We start from the raw sequence: 23,532 nt of genomic DNA on the forward strand, positions 1-23,532 counted from the left end.
AATCACCGATGCCGGCGCATTAACCCTTGATGTGCCGCGGTCAGCGCTGACTGCAGCACGTGCAATGTACTTGCGGAGATCGGAGCTGCCATTGGGTCCCTGCGTTGCTGATAGCAGGGAAGGCAGCCCGATGTCTTCCTTAGGCATCGTGGTTGCTTTCCCTGGATCTCACAGGCAGAAAGCTGTAAGTGTATTACAGTGTGTAATACACTTACAGCCAATGCATCACAATACAGAAGTATTGTAAAGCGGATCAAACCCCCAAAAGTTGGAAGTCCCAGAGTGCGACAAAAATAGAATAAAAAATAAATTTTTGCAAAAAAATTTAAAGTTTTAAGTAAAAATAAAATAAAAAAGTGTCCTTTTCCCAAAATAAAGTAAAAATAAATTTGGAAAAAAAGGGAAAAAAAGAAAAGTAGACATATTAGGTATCGCCACGTCCATATCGACCAGCTCTATAAAAATACTACATGACCTAACCCCTCAGATGAACCCCGTCAAAAAAATTAATGTAATAGCAAGCAATCAAAAAGTCATATGCACCCCAAAATAGTGCAAATCTAACAGTCATCTCATCCCACAAAAAATGATACCCTACCTAAGACAATCGCCTAAAAAAATTAAAAAAAACTATGGCTCAGACTATGGAGACACAAAAATTATTTGTTTTTGTTTCAAAAATGATATTATTGTGTAAAACTTAAATAAATAAAAAAAGTAGACATATTAGGTATCGCCGTGTCCGTAAGAACCTGCTGTATAAAAATATCACATGATCTACCCCCTCAGATGAACACTGTAAAAATAAAAAGTGTGTCAAAAAAGCCATTTTTTGTCACCTTACATCACAAAAAGTGTAATAGCAAGCGATGAAAAAGTCATATGCAGCCCAAAATAGTGCCAATCAAACTGTCATCTTATCCCGCAAAAATGATACTCTACCTTAGACAATCGCCCCCAAAAAATAATAATATATGGCTCTCAGACTATGGAGACAATAAAATGCTTTTTTTTTTGTTTAAAAAATTATATTATTGTGTAAAACTTAAATAAAGAAATAAAGTAGATATATTAGGTATCGCCGCGTCTATAAGAACCTGCTGTGAAAAAATATCACATGACCTTAACCCCTCAGGTGAACACCATAGAAAAAAATAAAAAGTGTCAAAGAATCCATTTTTTGTCACCTTACATCACAAAAAGTGTAATGTCAAGCGATCAAAAAGTCATATGCACCCTAAAATAGTACCAATCAAACCGTCATCTCCTATCGAAGAAAATGAGCCCCTATATAAGACAGTCGCCCAAAAAATATAAAAACTACCGCTTTCAGAATGTGGAGACACTAAAAAATAATTTTTCATATTTGGTATTGCCGGGTCCGTAGCAACCTGCTCTATTTATAAAAATAGCACATGATCTAACCTGTCAGATGAATGTTGTAAATAACAAAAAATAAAAACGGTGCCAAAACAGCTATTTTTTGCTACCTTGCCTCACAAAAAGTGTAATATAGAGCAACCAAAAATCATATGTACCCTAAAATAGTACCAACAAAACTGCCACCTTATCCCGTAGTTTCCAAAATGGGGTCAATTTTTGGGAGTTTCTACTCTAGGGGTGCATCAGGGGGGCTTTAAATGGGACATGGTGTCAAAAAACCAGTCCAGCAAAATCTGCCCTCCAAAAACCATATGGCGTTCCTTTCCTTCTGCACCCTGCCGTGTGCCCATACAGCAGTTTATGACCACATATGGGGTGCTTCTGTAAACTACAGAATCAGGGCAATAAATACTGAGCTTTGTTTGGCTGTTAACCCTTGCTTTGTTACAGGAAAAAAATTGATTAAAATGAAAAATCTGCCCAAAAAGTGAAATTCTGAAATCTCATCTCCATTTTCCTTGAATTCTTGTGGAACACCTAAAGGGTTAACAAAGTTAGTAAAATCAGTTTTGAATACCTTGAGGGGTTTCGTTTCTAAAATGGGGTGGTTTTGGGTGGTTTCTATTATGTAAGCCTCACACTTCAGACCTGAACCGATCCTTAAAAAGTGGGTTTTGGAAATTTTCTGAAAAAGTTCAAGATTTGCTTCTAAACTTCTAAGCCTTCTAACGTCTCCCAAAAATTTAATGGCATTCACTAAATGATCCAAACATTAGGTAGACATATGGGGAATGTAAAGTATTACCGTAACTATTTTTGGAGGTATTACTATCTATTATAAAAGTAGAGAAATTGAGATTTGCAAATTTTTTATTTTTTTTTATAAATAAAAATGAAATATTTTGACTCAATTTTGCCACTGTCATGAAGTACAATATGTGACGAGAAAACAGTCTCAGAATGGCCTGGATAAGTAAAAGCGTTTTAAACTTATCACCACATAAAGGGACACATGTCAGATTTGCAAAAAATGGCCTGGTCCTTAAGGGGTTAATTAGGTGATACATATAGCTGAGTTGGCTTAAAATGCGCACCAGAGGCCGGCGGCGCATGGAGCAAGACGCACACTAGCTGAGCTCCGGTGCCATTAAGCCTAACTAGCGGCTCACAGCGTTAATATAAGGCTTTTCAGTGAGCTGAACTTTTCCCCAGCTGGAGACGGATTTAGAGCAACATGGTGAAGCCAAAAAAGAAGCCGACATCGACCAAACTCACCGAGTTCTTCCCGGCGGTAAGCGGCAGCCAAGATGGCGCGGGTGGAAGCGCGGCCCTATGCACAGCAGCGGACCATATCCACGTGAGCCCGGCAGCCTCTCCCTCGCTACAAGCGAACATCGGATCCCCAGGGATTCGGATGATGACACCCCAGTGTGACCATGTTGGCGCTCAGAATGCCGTTACCGCAGCTGTAGTCACAGGTAATGGGGGACAGCAGCATAGCATGCTAAAGGGGCAGAGTGAAAGCCCAGGGGCACACAGCAGATCGGCTCTGTTGAAGTATCAGGAAGAGCTCCTACTTTCCTCTGAGTCAAGAAGGGGAGATAATCCCCTGACTGAATCCATGCTTATTTCATTGATGGGAGACCTGAGGAAGTCCCTACAAGCGGACATTAAAGAAATGATTGTGCCCTTGCAAAGAGAGATAATAGCTGTCGGACACAGAACGTCTCATCTGGAAAATAAAATGGCGGAGTTTGCCAGAGCGCATAACGATCTGGTAGATACACAGAATGAAAAAGAAGAGGAACTAAAGTTTCTGAGAGCAAAAGTGATTGATTTGGAGGACCGTTCTCGTAGAAATAATATACGGTTCCGCGGCATTCCCGAAACGGTCAAGCAAGAGGAGCTGCTCGTTTTTATAACGGACTTATTTGTGGCCTTACTACCGGACCTGTCACAATCTGAATTATATATTGATAGGGCTCACAGGATCCCTAAGCCCAAAAGTCTGCCAGCTGAGGTGCCAAGGGATGTCTTAGCGCGGATTACCTTCTATCACGTAAAGGAGAGAATAATGGCGGCTGCCAGAGAGAATCCTAACTTGCCGGATAGATTTCAAGCTGTGTCCCTTTATACGGATTTGTCAGCTGCCACGCTGACTAAGAGGAGAGAATTTCAGGAGGCGGCCAGAATTCTTCGGCATCATGGCGTTCAATACCGGTGGGGATTCCCGGCGAAGCTTCTCATATCATACAGAGGCAAGAAATTTGTGGCTTCAACAGTGGATGAGGCAGTGTCGTTATTAGACAATTGGAACTTGTCAACAAACATTCCACAAAGATCCAAGGCTTCTTCTCCGACTAAGCTGGATGGCGAGTGGTCTGAGGTGACCAGTGGACGCACACCAGATACCTGAAGAGGTTGTATGCGGGGATGAAGGATTCAATTCCGTTATTGCCAATTCACAGACACTGTGTCATTATTAGGCTTAAACGGTCGTTGGTGGTTTCTGTAACCCCCGTTAGGACGCAATGGGGTCGGCGTCCGGATTTGACAAAGTTGAGGTTTACTTGTTTAATGTTTTGTTTTTTCTTGTGAACCATGGTCCGGTCTTGTGTACTCGTATTATGCATGCTTACTATATGCAAGGCTCATTGAAGGGAAGTGGAAATGGGGAATGGGAGCCTATATTGAATAGCTCTTATTCTTACTGTCAAAATGGTGATTAAGCTTACTACTGTGAATGCAAAGGGTCTTAACAGTCCCTTTAAAAGATCTCAGCTGTGGAGAAATGCGCTGCTGGATAATTCAGATGTCCTGTGTGTGCAGGAGACGCACTTGGTCACAGCTGATGCACATAGATTTAAACATAAAAGATATCCGTATGTGTTCTCATCCACCCTAAAGGATAAGAAAAAGAGAGGAGTATCAATAGCCATAAAAGATTCCGTGGCATTTAAGTTGGTTGACTCAAAAATAGACACTGGGGGGCGGTATATTATTTTGGTATGTGAGATCAATAACATTCCATTAACATTGGTAGCACTATATGCGCCAAATAAGGGGCCTTTGAAATTTATTCGTAAATTGCTTAACGTGGTCTCAGGTCTCAAAGCTGGTTCCTTATTAGTTATGGGGGATTTTAATTCACTGATGTGGCCAGCGCTAGATTCTTCGGCAGCAGAGAAGCAAGACTCGCCATCCAAACTTTTCTTAGCCACGCAAAAGGAAGGATTGGTTGATATCTGGCGGGCCAAACATGCTGACGAACGGGATTATAGCTTTTTCTCCCAGAGACATAAAACTTATTCTAGGATTGATCTCATTTTCTCTGATTTGGACACTCTGCCTAAAGTTATTTCTTGTGACATAGGTTATATTAGTTGGTCTGACCATGCCCCAGTTCATGTTTCGCTTATGGAACGGTTTAGGTCAGGCACACGTACGGCATGGCGTTTAAATGAGAGAATTCTTCATTCAGCAAAATACACTGAAGGGTCGCATAGATCTATCAAAGAATTTTTCTCCTATAATGATACAGGGGACGTTAATATCAGGTCGGTATGGTGTGCCCATGAAGCTTTTGCTAGGGGGCACTTTCTTAGTTTAGCAGCTAAAGACAAACGAGAAAGGGAAGCTCATAGGGCTCGGCTGGTCAACTCTATCATTAGGCTTAGCTCCCTAAATAAGAAAGTGTTCTGTGCAACGCGCGAACTAGAACTGAAACAACTGAGACAGGAATTGCATGACCTGGATTTACACAAGTATGATCTGGCGCTCAGACGGATGAAGGCCCAATACTATGGGAGGGATAACAAGGCGGGTTCTTTATTGGCTTCTAGGCTAAAAGCGAGGCAATGTAAATTGAAACTTCCCTACATACTTAGCGGCACTGGTACAAAAATTTTTGATCCTCAATTGATAGCTGAGGAAATGGCTGTGTTTTACTCGTCACTTTATAATCTTAAACTAAATGACAAAACGGTCCAGCCATCATCGGAGGGAATCAATAAATTCCTAGAGGGGGTGAAATTACCTGTAATTTCCCAATCTCACCTGGAGGTTCTTAAGGCAGAAATTACGGATGAGGAAATAATTAGCGCCATTAGAGGTTTGAAACCTAATAAGGCTCCTGGTCCGGATGGCCTTACAAATAGTTATTATAAGGAATTTAAGGATTACCTAGTAACTTCGCTTAGGAAACTTTTCAATGAGGTAAGGAAGGGGGGGGATTTCCCGGCTGAAATGCTGGAGGCTACTATTATCACATTGCCAAAACCTGGGAAGTCTCCAGATAAACCAGAGAATTTTCGTCCAATCTCTCTGTTGAATACAGATTTAAAACTGTATGCAAAGATCCTAGCGGTGAGATTGGCGGAGATTCTTCCTAGCTTGGTCCATGCTGACCAAGTGGGATTTGTAAAAGGCAGGCAATCAGCAGATGGCACTAGGAGGTTCATAGACCTGATTGAACTGGTGGAACGGCGTGGAACGCCTTCTCTGCTTCTATCCCTGGATGCGGAGAAGGCGTTCGACAGGGTTCATTGGGGTTATCTGGATAAGATATTAGATAAATTTGGAATTGTGGGGGAAGCGAAAACAGCGATATTGGCTATGTATTCTAAACCGTCGGCTAAAGTTCTGACTTCTGGTTTTATGTCTAAGGGGTTCCCCATCACAAACGGAACTCGTCAAGGGTGCCCGTTATCACCCCTAATCTTCACCTTGGTCATGGAACCACTGGCAGAATATATTCGGGGGGCATGTAATGTATCGGGAGTAAAAGTTGGAGGGATGGAACATAAAATAGGATTATTTGCGGATGACGTCATTTTAGTGTTGACCGACCCGGCCAAATCCTTAAGTGCAGTTTTGTCCATTCTAGAGGAATTTAGCACAGTTTCATACTACAAACTCAATGTTAACAAGTCGGTAGTGTTAAATATGGGACTGGCCCCTGCTGATCAAGTATCCATAGCTTCTAAATTCCCGTTTAAATGGGCGGAAGATAGTATTACATATTTGGGGGTAGAACTGCCATTCCCTTCTAAAAAGCTATTTAAAGTCAACTACGAACCGCTGGTGGGTACAATAGCTGAGGATATTAAAGCGTATGCAGGTACTGAATTATCATGGGTAGGTCGGATTGCAACGATAAAAATGATGGTGCTGCCAAAAATTTTATGTGTTCAGGAATGTTCCAATTTCGGTGTCCAAAAAATATATCGCGAAATTGCAATCTTTGCTGCTGCGTTTCGTATGGAAAAATGCCAGGCATAGGGTTGCGGCTGCCACCTTATATAGACCAATTGCCTTGGGAGGTCTTAGTTTTCCCAATTTACTTTATTACCACTATGCGGCACTCTTGACGCCCATGAGACAAAGTCTGATAGATCCGAATCCTCCATTATGGGTGCAGATAGAGACAAACACGTCGGATATTAACAATATTGGGGTGACTTTACAATGCCCATATATTGATCCGTCGAGTAGAGAATCCAAATCAGCTTTGATCAAGGCAGGGTTAGTGTTGTGGAAGAATGTAATTTTAGCTAAAGAGTTAATTCACATGAAGAGATTGGATATACCGTTGGAAGCTATAGAGCAGATGATTCCAGATATTTCATTTAGCTTGTGGAGGCAGAAAGGAATTAAAACAGTAAGAGAGGTGTGGTGTGAGTCCGGGATGCAGCAATTTTCTGATATATCTCGTACATTTGAGATCCCTAATAGAGAGTTTTACAAATATCTGAGGCTGAGATCCCTATTGAGGTCTTTACCAGAGGAGGTGGGTAGCTCTGACTCATTATTTGCCATATTCTTCAGCAGTAAAAGTAGTAAGGAGAAGGGTATTTCTAAGTTTTATCGGTTACTCCTGGAAGCTTATAGCAAAGAGACCGTAACAGGTTTAGACAAATGGGCCAAGGATTTGAATATGCCTACAGATCAAATTGCATGGGAACATATATTCACGCTCTCCCAGAAGCACTCTAAGTGTTCGTACCACCTGGAGGCTACTAGGAAAATAATATACGGATGGTATATGACGCCAGAAAGGTTGTCCTTAATATACCCAGAAGTGTTAAACGTGTGCTGGAGATGTGGGAAACAAGGGGGAGGTATGATGCACATTTTCTGGGAATGCGCAAAATTGAAATCCTTTTGGAAGGAAGTGTCCAGCATGCTTCTCTTGCTTTCTAACTCAATTCTCCCCTTTACCCCAGATTTGGTCTTATTACTTAATGGGTTGCATTTAGTGCCAAAGGCCTATCGTACGATAGTTTTTCATATTTTAACGTCAGCTAAAATTCTTATAGCTAAGTACTGGAAATCTGATAAAGTTCCGTGCATCTCAGAGGTAATCAATCGGGTTAGCTTCCATTGTGAAATGGAAGGCACCCTGGCTTCGTGTCAGGGCAGGTTTAAACATTATTTGAATAACTGGGGGGAGTGGAGAGTGAAATTCCCCACTACCAATGGGTAAAGGAGAGTGTCGGGGAAATCTTTGGGAGTAGGTGATCTGTATGTGTCATGTTGGGTGGCGCCAAAGCGCAAATGAGCTGAAGGTCATCAAGAGACCTTTGAGTCACCAGTGAGCGTTTTGTAACTTCTAGTCATGCATAACACATAACTGAGCAGAGGGTATAATTTTTGGACCATGGCCGGGTTATTGATGTTTGTGTTTGTTATATTCCCTATGTCCCTCCTGCCCCACCCATTTGTTCCCCCCTTTCCTCCCCTTAACTTGATACGGGCAATCAATGTCGGAAGCGTTATCTGTATAAAATGCTATTGCTAGCTGCCTGTATTACTTTGTTCAAAACTGAATAAAAATATTGTGAAAGAAAATGCGCACCAGAGGTAACAGCAGCACAGTGTCTCCCTTCTGAATGTAGATGCCCACTGGCATAGGGGTAGGTATTAAACAGAGTAGGTTCTTGTCTGGAATGAGGTCAGCTTGCCAGGGTAGGTGGGCTCAGATCCAAATATTTTTGCTAATAACCTTATATTTTTTATCATATTAAATGCGGTATTAGTTAAAGAGGTTATCCAACCCCTAAAACGCCTCCCCATACACCTGGGCCCCTTACAGAGGTTATACTTACCTGGCTCCCCGACACCCACATCACTTCTGATTTCCGCACGGCCACTGTTGCATCTCCCCATCACGCGGATTAAAACATCTGTCGTCAGGGGAGGGTGGCAGCCAATAGCAGGCCGCGACAGGAACGAGTCTCAGAAGAAATGCGGATGCCGGGGAGCCAGGTAAGGGTACTTTCACACTAGCGTTTTTCTTTTCCGGCAATGAGGGCTCTATCCCGGAAAAGAACTGATCCGTTTTATCCCCATGCATTCTGAATGGAGAGCAATCCGTTCAGGATGTCTTCAGTTCAGTCTTTTTGACTGATCAGGACAGAGATAAACCGCAGCATGCTACGGTTTTATCTCCGACCAAAAAAACTGAACACTTGCCTTGATCCGGCATTTTTTTCTATAGGAATGTATTAGTGCCGGATCTGGCATTCAAAATACCGGAATGCCGGATTCATTTTTCCGGATGACACCGGAAAGACGAATCCGGCATTTCAATGCATTTGTAAGACGGATCAGGATCCTGATCCGTCTTACAAATGCCATCAGTTGGCATACGTTTTGATGGATCCAGCAGGCAGTTCCAGCGACGGAACTGCTTGCCGGATCACTCTGCCGCAAGTGTGAAAGTAGCCTAAGTATAACCTCTGTCAGGGGCAAGGGTGTATGGGGAGGCATTTTAGGGGTTGGATAACCCCTTTAATGTATAGATTTTGCAGTTAGTTTTGAAAGTGTTATTGCACTCTGATAATACTTCTGTCCATATGTAAAAGGTGAACTAAGTCTCCAAGGGCAGCCAAATGTATACAGTATTTCCTAATAGTTCTCCCAAACCACTGTCTTTTGATTCTGGATGACGTTATCATTTAATAAGAATGGCATTTTTAATAAAGTGGTACAACTTGTAATTAATTTTGTGTAAACTCTCTCAATAAGGTTTATGTCTGTTCCATGGTAGACATTGGGTATGGAAATAAAAATAATAAATTCCTAGGCAAATAGGAAAGTTATTGAATTGCCTTTTCATGTACTTACTGGTATCATTCAAGGTTATGAGTGGTCCCTTTCAGTATTCATTCAGCCTTTGTGGATTACTGTTCTAACCTATGTATCTCAAATTCCACATCCACAATTGCTTTCCCGAATCTGGACAAGGATCAAAGTCATGTTGTGGATAATCCAATTATTTGGAATAAATTATGACTGTTATTAAATGGTTTCCTAGTGGTTAGACTACTGGTATTGATAGGCTGCCAATAGAGTGGTATGTACATTCCTTGGAGGATCTGGCCCCTATCTCATTACAAATCGAGACGTCTTTAAGAAGGGAGCACTCCCGTCTTTTGTGAAATAAGAGAACATAGTTGTCCCTGCTACTTGTGAAGAACCTGGAGTTTTCAAATATATTTATAGACGTCAGTCTGGATTTGACATTAAGCATAGATTTTTCACGGGATGCTCTGAAGATTTACATGGCATCTACATTAAATATTTGCTTGAAATAAACCCTGTGCAATTTCCTATTATTGGTATTACTCTCCAGTGCCGTAAGTAATATATGGTATAGCACTGAGCAGAAAGCTTGTTCAGCACAATAAAGACAATGTATCCCCTATGCACTGGTTAGGGGAGAAGTGTCTGATTGTTGGGGGTCCGACCACTGGGGCCCTAGCTGATCACAATAATGGGGGTCTGTGCTCTTCGTTTGAATGGAGAGGCAGACATGCATGAGTGTGGGCTGCTCTATTCACCACTATGGGACTGCCAGAGAAAGCGGAGTTCAAGCAGCCCCATGGAAATAAACGGAGTGGCAGCGAGCGCGCATGACCGTCCCTCCATTCAAGCGGGAGAGAGTAGGCCCCTGGTTTCAAGATCTAAAGGGGCCCCAGCTGTCAGACCCCAATGATCAGACACTTATCCCCTATTCTGTTGATAGGGGGTAAGTTGTCTTCATGGGACAACCCCTCTAAGCTGACGTTTGGCTGGATTATGAATAAGTTGGGTCGGTGATACGCATCATCATGCTGTTGCGCCGATTTGCATCTTTCAGGTGAGCGCAATCGGTCCTCTGATTACCATCGTAGAATAGATGTATACATACCTAGACTTTTAACAAGTACGCACCTCCCGACGAAGCCAGGAGGTGAAACGCGCGCCGAGGTGTTTTTTTTCCTGGTTGCGCTGTATCCTGCCTACATCATGTCTCGGGGTATGTATCTGTAAATTCATTTTGCCTATATGCTTGCAACTATTTTACTGCAGATGATGGTGCCATGGGGCACTTTGCTAGATGTTATATCCATTGCTTTATGTTTGCATTGGACATATTCTGCATTGTAGTTGGTTTATGGCTATAGCACATACACTACTGCATTATTCTGATATATCATATCCCAATACATAAATGGTGTGTGTTATAACTGGTATCGTGCCATTTCATTAACCATTATTAGACATGTGGTGGGACACGTGACACCAGGGTGCGCTCTCTAGAGGGGTTTTCTTCCCCCCTCTTTTCAGCAATACTTTCTCCGTGTACTTTTATTGGAGTCATGTATTAATACAGCTTGTCATATATTTGTATCTTGGACCAGTATTTTAATTTCTTATTTTTGCTCGTAGTTTTGAAATAAGGCCTGTCCCTGAGGCCCACAAGAGGAAATTATACTGGGGGTCCATCCTCTGTGTATATAGGACCTCATGGGCCCTGTTTTATTAGGGGTCCATTATTGTCAGTGCTTGGGCCCACAGGAGGATCCTCTGGTGGGCCTGTCCAACCCTGTCTATAGGTCTGAACATGAACAAAATATATGGCATGTGACCGCTGCGGCCAGTGATTGGCTGGAGCGGTCATGTGTCAGCATGGCTCATCATCACTTCAGCAAGGTAAGCAGAAACTGGTGGAGAAATTAAATGGTGAGTGTGGGCTTTTTTTACTTAAGTTTTTTCATATGTCTGGGTTTTTTTTAAGTTAGGAAGCATGTAATTATAAAAATTACCTACTGTCTAAGGGTGGCCTGAAACACAGTTTAGTTCAAGGCTTTTTTTAAGGTGTTTTTTTTTTTTCCACCAAAAAAGTTTGACTTGATTAGCATTTTCTTGAGTCGTTTTTGCCCATATACTGTGTTTTAGCCTCTGGCATTTTTTTGCACGCCTGGCATTTTGTTAGATCAACGTATGTGCCTCCTTCTGTTGTCACCTTCACTGTAGAGGTGTATGGAGAAAAAAGTAGTGTTAAAAAAATGTCATGCAAAAGCGCCATCACAAATGCTAAGGCTACTTTTACACTCGCGTTTTGGGTGGATCCGTCATGGATCTGCAAAAACAGATCCGTTACAATAATACAACCGCATGCATCCGTCATCAACGGATCCGTTTGTATTATCTGTAAAGTTGCCAAGACGGATCCGTCATGAACTCCATTGAAAGTCAATAGAAGACTGGTCCGTTTTCTATTGTGTCAGAGAAACTGACCCGTCCCTATTGGCTTACATTGTGTGCCAGGACGGATCCGTTTGGCTCAGTTTCGTCAGAATGGAGACTGATCGGAGGCAAACTGATGCATTCTGAGCGGATCCTTTTTTCCATTCAGAATGTAATAGGGCAAAACTGATCCGTTTTGGACCGCTTGTGAGAGCCCTCAATGGAAAGCCAAAACGCTAGTGTGAAAGTAGCCTAACACACATTAACCACCTCCCGACCGCTGTACGCGTATATGCGTCCGGGAGGTGGTTGCTTTATTCCTCCTGGACGCATATACGCGTCTTCTCGCGAGACGCGAGATTTCCTGTGAACGCGCGTGCACAGGCGCGCGCGCTCACAGGAACGGAAGGTAAGCGAGTGGATCTCCAGCCTGCCAGCGGCGATCGCTCGCTGGCAGGCTGGAGATCCGAATTTTTTAACCCCTAACAGGTATATTAGACGCTGTTTTCATAACAGCGTCTAATATACCTCCTACCTGGTCCTCTGGTGGTCCCTTTTGTTAGGATCGACCACCAGAGGACTCAGGTAGGTCAGTACAGTCGCACCAAACACCACACTACATTACACTACACCCCCCCCCCCCCCCGGTCACTTATTAACCCCTTATAAACCCCTGATCACCCATGATCACCCCATATAAACTCCCTGATCACCCCCCTGTCATTGATCACCGCCCTGTCATTGATCACCCCCCTGTCAGGCTCCGTTCAGACGTCCGTATGATTTTTACGGATACATGGATCGGATCCGCAAAAAGCATACGGACGTCTGAATGGAGCCTTACAGGGGGGTGATCAATGACAGGCGGGTGATCACCCATATACACTCCCTGATCACCCCCTGTCATTGATAACCCCCCTGTAAGGCTCCATTCAGACGTCCGCATGCGTTTTGTGGATCCGATCCATGTATCCATGGATCCGTAAAAAATCATGCGGATGTCTGAATGGAGCCTTACAGGGGGTGTGATCATTGACAGGGGGGTGATCACCCTGATCATCCCCTGTCATTGATAACCCCCCTGTAAGGCTCCATTCAGACGTCCGCATGCGTTTTGTGGATCCGATCCATGTATCCATGGATCCGTAAAAAATCATGCGGATGTCTGAATGGAGCCTTACAGGGGGGGTGATCAGTGACAGGGGGGTGATCACCCTGATCACCCCCTGTCATTGATAACCCCCCTGTAAGGCTCCATTCAGACGTCCGCATGCGTTTTGTGGATCCGATCCATGTATCCATGGATCCGTAAAAAATCATGCGGATGTCTGAATGGAGCCTTACAGGGGGTGTGATCAGTGACAGGGGGGTGATCACCCTGATCACCCCCTGTCATTGATAACCCCCCTGTAAGGCTCCATTCAGACGTCCGCATGCGTTTTGTGGATCCGATCCATGTATCCGTAAAAAATCATGCGGATGTCTGAATGGAACCTTACAGGGGGGGTGATCATTGACAGGGGGGTGATCACCCTGATCACCCCCTGTCATTGATAACCCCCCTGTAAGGCTCCATTCAGACGTCCGCATGTGTTTTGTGGATCCGATCCATGTATCCATGGATCCGTAAAAATCATGCGGATGTCTGAATGGAGCCTTACAGGGGGGTGATCAATGACAGGGGGGTGATCAATGACAGGGGGGTGATCAGGGAGTCTATATGGGTGATCACCCCCCTGTCATTGATCACCCCCCCCCCCCCCCCCGGTAAGGCTCCATTCAGACATTTTTTTGGGCACAAGTTAGCGGAAATTTTTTGTTTGTTTTTGTTTTTTCTTACTAAGTCTCATATTCTACTAACTTGTGTCAAAAAATAAAATCTCACCATACCCCTCACGGAATCCAAATGCGTAAACATTTTTAGACATTTATATTCCAGACTTCTTCTCACGCTTTAGGGCCCCTAAAAAGCCAGGGCAGTATAAATACCCCACATGTGACCCCATTTCGGAAAGAAGACACCCCAAGGTATTCCGTGAGGGGCATATTGAGTCCATGAAAGATTGAAATTTTTGTCCTAAGTTAGCGGAAAGTGAGACTTTGTGAGAAAAAAACAAAAAAAAAATCAATATCCGCTAACTTATGCAAAAAAAAAAAAATTCTAGGAACTCGCCATGCCCCTCATTGAATACCTTGGGGTGTCTTCTTTCCAAAGTGGGGTCACATGTGGGGTATTTATACTGCCCTGGCTTTTTAGGGGCCCGAAAGTGTGAGAAGAAGTCTGGGATCCAAATGTCTAAAAATACCCCCCTAAAAGGAATTTGGGCCCCTTTGCGCATCTAGGCTGCAAAAAAGTGTCACACATGTGGTATCGCCGTACTCAGGAGAAGTTGGGGAATGTGTTTTGGGGTGTCATTTTACATATACCCATGCTGGGTGAGAAAAATATCTTGGTCAAATGCCAACTTTGTATAAAAAAATGGGAAAAGTTGTCTTTTGCCAAGATATTTCTCTCACCCAGCATGGGTATATGTAAAATGACCCCCCAAAACACATTCCCCAACTTCTCCTGAGTACGGCGATACCACATGTGTGACACTTTTTTGCAGCCAAGGTGGGCAAAGCGGCACCTTTCGGATTTCGCAGGCCATTTTTTACACATTTTGATTGCAAGGTACTTCTTACACATTTGGGCCCCTAAATTGCCAGGGCAGTATAACTACGCCACAAGTGACCCCATTTTGGAAAGAAGACACCCCAAGGTATTCCGTGGGGGGCACGGCGAGTTCCTAGAATTTTTTATTTTTTGTCGCAAGTTAGTGGAATATGAGACTTTGTAAGAAAAAAAAAAAAAAAAAAAATCATCATCATTTTCCGCTAACTTGTGACAAAAAATAAAAAAGTTCTATGAACTCACTATGCCCATCAGCGAATACCTTAGGGTGTCTACTTTCCGAAATGGGGTCATTTGTGGGGTTTTTCTACTGTTTGGGCATTGTAGAACCTCAGGAAACATGACAGGTGCTCAGAAAGTCAGAGCTGTTTCAAAAAGCGGAAATTCACATTTTTGTACCATAGTTTGTAAATGCTATAACTTTTACCCAAACCATTTTTTTTTTTTGCCCAAACATTTTTTTTTAATCAAAGACATGTAGAACAATAAATTTGGCGAAAAATTTATATATGGATGTCGTTTTTTTTGCAAAATTTTACAGCTGAAAGTGAAAAATGTCATTTTTTTGCAAAAAAATCGTTACATTTTGATTAATAACAAAAAAAGTAAAAATGCCAGCAGCAATGAAATACCACCAAATGAAAGCTCTATTAGTGAGAAGAAAAGGAGGTAAAATTCATTTGTATGGTAAGTTGCATGACCGAGCGATAAACGGTGAAAGTAGTGTAGTGCCGGAGTGTAAAAAGTGCTCTGGTCATGAAGGGGGTTTCACCTAGCGGGGCTGAAGTGGTTAAATGTGTTTTTTTTTTTTTGGAGGTCTATGGGAACATGCTGTGACTGGGAAGAAAAACATTAACACAAAAAAAGTACATCAAGGGCGAAAAAAATGCCACTACAAAAAAAAATATATATATATGTGTGAACCCGCCATTAAGCACATTTTTATGTTAAACATATTTTTACTTACTATTTTTTAACATTTTACATACTTCTATTTATATATATAAAATATGAAATTTCGCAATCTTCACTATAGCCACTGAGCCACGTAGGTTGGCACTTCCTGTTCTGTACAGATCTCTTTTCTTTTCTACTCCACTCCCTGCGCAATGACCTCTGCACAGGTCACAGAGCATGCCTAGAAAACTCTCCCAAAGAAGTCACTGACATTCATATTACATGTAAAAAATACAATTTGGGACATTTAAACCCCATCCTCAAACTGCCCAAAAAGTCCACTTTGCATTTATGCAGCCCTTGCCTCTTTCATGATCAGGTTTGTGTGATTGTCTTGCCAAAATTGGCACTGTTGGCAATGTGTGAAACTAGCCTAAACCTTAACTGTTAGGATAGGGCTACATGACAACATTTGTCAAGCAACTATTTGTCGCAGCAATGTTGCGCAACATTTTTGGTAATGATAGTCAATGGGGTCACACTGCAACTTGTGACATGCTGCGACTGCGTCACAACAGTCGCACAAAAATCCTTCCAAGTTGGATTTTTGTGCGCCTGTGGTGTCACAGTGGCAGCATGTCATAGTGCGACACCATTGACTATCATTACAAAAAATGTTGCGTGACATTGCTGTGACACATAACAATGTAGTTGTACCCTTTTTGTCGTGCGACAAATGCCGTTGTGTAGCTGTACCCTAAATGCTGTTAGCAGCAGCTCAGTTGCCTGCAATGCAGGAAGTGGCAGAGCTACAGCGCATGGGCACGGAGTAAACCAACTCTTAACAAGCTCTGCCTCGAATGCCACCAGAGGAGCATGTATGGCCTATAAGTCTCCTCACGCCAATTAAGGTGCGCTCTCCCCAAGGAGATATAGTACCCCCCGAATCAGGGAGTAAACCTGAACGTCCCAATCAGAACAGACAGCACACTGCTGGGACACAACTAAAGAGGGAGAAATCTGGCCGTACCTGACCACCTAATTAGAATTCTACCACCACAACCACATTTCTGAAGAAAAGAACGACCTAGGCGTCTGATAATGTCATCAGTTTGGAAAGATGCATTCCCCAAAATTGAATTAAATTGCAGACAATTATGTTTTAGATGATCTGACGCTTCAGCTGTGTTTATGTTGGTGGGAAAACCTCTAAGTTCTTGGAAATGTTCCTTTAATAGTTCTTTAAAAAAAAAACTCTATCGGTGGTGCTGGTATTGTATTTATGCGTTGATTAGAATAACATGCACTAATATAGGCAGTGCAGTGTAAATGTGGATCCTGTACAAGGAAAATATATTTCAATGTGTAGAAATCATACATTATGTTGCAAAACAGATTCATCTACCAAACATAGTATGTTGGCAGTAACATTGGCCTATATATCAAGCCGTTCCAATAGTCAAATGATCACCATGGGTACAGCTTGTATTGACAGAAGCTCCTGGTGGGGCAACACATTTCCCCTGTAGCAGCCACTTCAAGGGTAATGTAGTCTTACGTGTCGTGCAGTCAGTACTTTTATTATGGAATTATCAGGGGTCTCAAACATACTGGCTACATGCGGCCCCTGGGCAATTCTATGCAGCATGGCAGTTTACTGTGGGCCATGGGAGCCTGTCCACACCGCTCAGCCTCATGGGCTGCGATGACATCACTGTGACCTCATGCGCCAGATGGGGCAATGACGTCGTCACAAACTCCTTCATCCTGACAAAGATGTTTGTAATAATTTCATCACGCTTCCTGAGACCTTGCGCAGGATTTTGGGCGATTTCGTCGCAAAACTAGTGGGTATACTACATGGGGAACATTGGGCATTATACATACTGGCACTACAGGGATTAGAACGGAATAGGGCATTAGAACTACAGGGGGCGTTATAAATACTGGGGGCTTTATAAATACTAGGGCTACCACAGGGGGCATTATAACTACTGGAGCCACTACAAGGGGCATTATAACTACTGGGGACACTATAGGGGACTCTATTACTATTGTGCTCTCTACAGGGTTGCCTTATAGATTGGCATTATTAACTGTCGGGTATATAAAGCAAATGCTTTATATAAATATAAAAAAAATAATAATATCGGGTCAAAAGAAAAATTACGCAAACTATATTGACCCTTGAGATGGACATAAACATCTCAAAGAGTTCAATCGAGAACCTGATTATTTTGTGCAATCAGTAAAACAGGGTACAAGCGTCTATGCAAAAATATAAATGGTTTATTATACAATAGTTTAAAATACAATCAAAAATGAATCAACACAAATTGCAATAATATATAATGATATGCAGTACCCAGAATTCACCACTATATGATACCAACATAACTGCTGTGGGCTCTAAAGGGGTGCCTTATAGAGGGGCCTTGTTAATTCTGGAGGCACTATAGGGAGTCCTTACTTCTACTAGGGGCATTACTATTGGGCAAAATATGGAGGGCATTGCTATTAATGGGGGCACTCTTGGGAAGCATTAGAATACTATTGCAGTCTATGGGATTCTGACAGCCTGCCAGACACAGTTTGGTAGGCAGTTTGTTGTGACAGGCCTGGGAACTTTCACAAGGGCCCAAGCTGGTATAGCAACTGATTGAAGCCCTATGATTATGTTGCAGGGGCTCCAATCAGAGGAAAGATGGAGCCCCCTCCCTCTGTCTAATCCCACAGATGTTGCAGTCACTAATAACAACAGCATCTGAGGGGATCTGCATCATTGATCATCATAACAGATCTTAATAGGATGCTTATTAAAAACCCATAGACTGCAAAAGTATTCTATGGCAGTCTATGGTATAAGTGATCTGAGGATCTCAGATTCAAGCCCCCTAAGGGTACAAAAAATTACAGGAAAAAGTTTTTGAATTTTCAGTTAAACCATAAAAATTATTAAAATGCAAATCACCTCCATATTTCCATATAAAAATAAAAGAAAAAAATATAATTAGTATTGGCGAATCCAAAAATGTATTTAACATGCATGATAAATGTCGAAACAAGAAAAAAATGGCCAATTTGATCTTTTTGGTTACCTGTTCTCACCAAAAAATTATATAAAAGGTGATCAAAAAGTTATATGTACAGTCGTGGCCAAAAGTTTTGAGAATTACATAAATATTGGAAAAGTTGCTGCTTAAGTTTTTATAATAGCAATTTGCATATACTCCAGAATGTTATGAAGAGTGATCAGATGGATTGCATAGTCCTTCTTTGCCATGAAAATTAACTTAATCCCCCAAAAAACTTCATTGTTGTCATTAAAGGACCTGCTGAGATCATTTCAGTAATCGTCTTGTTAACTCAGGTGAGAATGTTGACAAGCACAAGGCTGGAGATCATTATGTCAGGCTGATTGGGTTAAAATGGCAGACTTGACCTGTTAAAAGAAGGGTGATGCTTCAAATCATTGTTCTTCCATTGTTAACCATGGTGACCTGCAAAGAAAGGCGTGTAGCCATCATTGCGTTGCATAAAAATGGCTTCACAGGCAAGGATATTGTGGCTACTAAGATTGCACCCCAATCAACAATTTATAGGCTCATCAAGAACTTCAAGGAAAGAGGTTCAATTCTTGTTAAGAAGGCTTCAGGGCGTCCAAAAAAGTCCAGCAAGCGCCTGGCTCGTCTCCTAAAGAGGATTCAGCTGCGGGATCGGAGTGCCACCAGTGCAGAGCTTGCTCAGGAATGGCAGCAGGCAGGTGTGAGCGCATCTGCACGCACAGTGAGGCCAAGACTTTTGGAAGATGGCCTGGTGTCAAGAAGGGCAGCAAATAAGCCACTTCTCTCCCAAAAAAAACATCAGGGACAGATTGATCTTCTGCAGAAAATATGGTGAATGGACTGCTGAGGACTGAGGCAAAGTCATATTCTCCGATGAAGCCTCTTTCCGATTGGTTGGCGCATCAGGAAAAAGGCTTGTCCGGAGAAGAAAAGGTGAGTGCTACCATCAGTCCTGTGTCATGCCAACAGTAAAGCATTCTGAGACCATTCATGTGTGGGGTTGCTTCTCATCCAAGGGAGTGGGCTCACTCACAATTTTGCCCCAAAACACAGCCATGAATAAAGAATGGTACCAAAACACTCTCCAACAGCAACTTCTCCCAACAATTCAACAACAGTTTGGTGAAGACCAATGCATTTTCCAGCACGATGGAGCACCATGCCATAAGGCAAAAGATAACTAAGTGGCTCGGGGACCAAAACGTTGACATTTTGGGTCCATGGCCTGGAAACTCCCCAGATCTTAATCCCATTGAGAACTTGTGGTCAATCCTCAAGAGGCGGGTGTACAAACAAAAACCCACTAATTCTGACAAACTACAAGAAGTGATTATGAAAGAATGGGTTGCTATCAGTCAGGAATTGGCCCAGAATTTGATTGAGAGCATGCCCAGTCGAATTGCAGAGGTCCTGAAAAAGAAGGGTCAACACTGCAAATACTGACTCTGCATAAATGTCATGTAATTGTCGATAAAAGCCTTTGAAACGTATGAAGTGCGTGTAATTATATTTAACTACATCACAGAAACAACTGAAACAAAGACCTAAAAGCAGTTTAGCAGCAAACTTTGTGAAAACTAATATTTGTGTCATTCTCAAAACTTTTGGCCACGACTGTACTGTAGGAAGGGGCAAGGGACCGTCGTTGACGGAAGGCATGTGTCACCGAGGTTTCTGGCCTTGGTGGAGTAAGAGCCAGTTTTCATGTGTCAGCAGCAGTTGCTGTTTGACACCTTGCTATTTAGTATAGCTGTAATAGCTGAGCCGGGACGGCTCTTACTGGGAGTAGTGCTGGGTGGGTGACTACTCCCCACGTTCCAGGCCGGGTCTTGACTGGCATATATAAAAAACTCAGCCAGCAGTGTCAGCTGGTGGTAATTACTTTTTTTCGCTGACAGAGGAGCTCTGGCAATCGCTGGATTGGGATCTGAGCCATGTGCTAGGCTGCAGGCCTGAGTTTGGAAGGTCTGCTCTGTCCTGGGCAATGCCGATCGGGTGTAAACTAACACCTAGGATTACAGGTGACTCTTTTGATGTATGAACTGTCTAGGTGTGAACGAACACCAAAACTGCAACTGGACTTTCGTACTGTTTTGCTGCCATAAGTGTAAATAATACACAGAATTTTTTTTATAGGCTTTATTTTTCCATTTTCACAAAAGAAAAATAGGGGAGAGAACAACCCCCACAACAAGGTGTAAACCTCAACCGTCACATTTAAGTTGACAGACAAGATAACAGGATTACATATAGATGATGCTCCTTCAAGCATAAAGGCTGCCTAAGCATTTCGCAACAGCCATGAAACAGAATTATTTCATTAGTTCCTATCCCCATTCACACACACATTCATACTGGCAGTGACCTGGACATATCTTAACTACTCCAGCCACATCACACTGTAACCGAGTTTGCACTCAGCCAGATATCCCAAATCTTCCTGAATTTCTCCAGTATACCCCTGGCTTCATAAGTTAGTTTATACAAAACACTGACGTTTTTGAGTTACAAACTGGTCTTATACTGCATCCGCTTGTCCTGTCTACCAGAGTGAATCCCCACCATTGGTGGAGGATGCGGGCATGAGCAGTGAGGCTGGCGTGAATGTCGAAATATTTTTTGGTTTGCATTTTTGGGCACGGTTGTATGTCATACATCAAACCAGTGGTATTACAAACCATGTCCCATGACAAAATGGAGGCTGTTGTGAAGGCCCTCATGGATGTGTTCTAGGACCTCCCTGGACGCACTTCCACAATCCAGCATGACATTGTCACGGAACCACAGGCCAAAGTCCGGTTAAAACCATACCGGGTACCAGAGGCTCGGCGACAAGCCATCTCGGAGGAAGTGCAGGTAATGCTGCAACTAGATGTTATTGAGGAGTCTAAAAGTGAGTGGGCAGTCCTATAGTCTTAATACCCAAGCCAGACGGGACATTACGGTTCTGTAACGATTTTTGTAAACTGAACGAGATTTCCAAATTCGATGCGTATCCCATGCCCCGGGTGGATGAGCTTATCGAGAGTTTAGGACAAGCCCGGTATTTTTCAGTTTTGGGCCTCACGAAAGGGTATTAGCAGGTGCCCTTAACGGAGGCTGCCAAAGAGAAAACTGCCTTCACCACACCTGAAGGGCTGTATCAGTAGGAGGTGCTACCCTTTGGTCTGCATGGTGCCCCGCCACTTTTCAACGGCTTATGGACATTGTGCTGTGTCCACATCATCGGTACGCTTCGACTTACCTGGACAATATTGTCATCCACAGTACCGACTGGGAAAGTCACCTACCCAAAGTGCAGACTGTAGTGGACTCCCTTCGGAAGGCAGGACTAACCGCTAACCCAAAAAAATGTCCGATAGGGTTAGAGGAGACTAAGTACCTGGGGTATGTCATTGGGCGCGGAGTCATCAAACCCCAAGTGAACAAAATAGAGGCAATACGAAATTGGCCCCACCAGGCAAGTAAAGTCATTTCTGGGAATGGTGGGCTATTAGATGAGGTTTGTCCCCCACTTTGCTACGGTGGCCGCGCCATTAACAGGGCTCTTGAAGGGACACAAGTCAGTGATGGTTCGCTGGGATGACCAGGCATAAGAGGCTTTCTCCGCTTTAAAGTTGGCCCTGTGCGGGTCCCCGGTTTTGGTGACGCCCGACTTCAAAAGGGAGTTTATAGTACAGACCAATGCCTCCAAAGTAGGCCTCGGTGCTCTACTGTCTCAGGAAGTCAACGGGGAGGAGCATCCCATTGTCTTCCTCATCGTAAGCTCACCCCAGCCGAGACCCGGTATAGTGGATAGAGAGTGCCTGGTTATCAAGTGGGCACTCGAGTCTCTCCGCTATTATTTGTTGGAGAGAACATTCCGCCTGGTGACTGACCACTCCCCTTTCAAGTAGATGAGCCAGGCCAAAGAGAGAAATGCCTGAGTCACCAGGTGGTTCCTGTCCTTATAAAAATTGAAGTTCTTAGTAGAACACAGGGCAGGCCGGTAGCAGGGAAACGCGGATGCCCTGTCCCGAGTATACTGTATGGCATGTGTTCACCCCCACAGGGTTGAACAAAGGGGGGGGTATGTAAGAAGGTACAAGGAATCATCGTGGATGATAGGTACATGTCACAGAGGTTCCTGGCCTCGGTGGAGTAAGAGCCGGTTTGCTGTTTGACACTTTGGTACTTAGCTTGGCTGTAATAGCTGATCCGGGATGGCTCTTACTGGAAGTAGTCAAAGTGCTGGGTGGGTGACTTCTCCCCACGTTCCAGACCGGGTTTTGCCAGGAATAAAAACCAGCCAGCACTGCCAGGTGGACAGGATTACCTTTGTCTGACAGTGGAGCTCAGGAGGTCTGTGTGCTGGGATCTGGGGCCTGTGCTGGGCTGGAGAGCGGACACCCGTGTGTCAGGGGAACAGGCCGCCTAAAGCCTGTATTTGAACTTTCTGAGGCAGAACTGCCACCAAGGTGACTTTTGTTTTATTAACTTGCCATTGCATGTAAAGTAACACCAACGCTGAAAAAGTTTTGTTTTTGGCATCATGTGTGAATAAACACTGAAGTTTGAATTACAAACTTGTATTTTGCCTCTGTACTGCACCCGCTTATCCTAACTACCAGAGCGAATGCACACAATACCCACCGGCTGGATTGGGTCACATGACTTTGATGTTGATTTTTTTACCTATATATATATATGTCACCATTTGCATGAGTTCTCTGCTTGAAAAAGGCTCTAGTATTGAGCCGAAACGTTGTACCGCACGGGTGATTAAAGGAGTCATTTGTTTATGATCTACTGGAGTGCCGTTCATTTTCTGGACTATATACACAGGAACAGAATTATTTGAACACCCTGCGATTTTTCAAGTTCTCCCACTTAGAAATCATGGAGGGGTCTGAAATTCACATTGTAGGTGCATTCCCACTCCGAGAGACAGAAATAAAAAAACTAAATTCAGGAAATCAAATTGTATGATTTTTAAAGAATTTATTTGTCTTGCACTGC

This window comes from Bufo gargarizans, chromosome 3, assembly GCF_014858855.1.
Source record: "Bufo gargarizans isolate SCDJY-AF-19 chromosome 3, ASM1485885v1, whole genome shotgun sequence".
Lineage (NCBI taxonomy): Eukaryota > Metazoa > Chordata > Amphibia > Anura > Bufonidae > Bufo > Bufo gargarizans.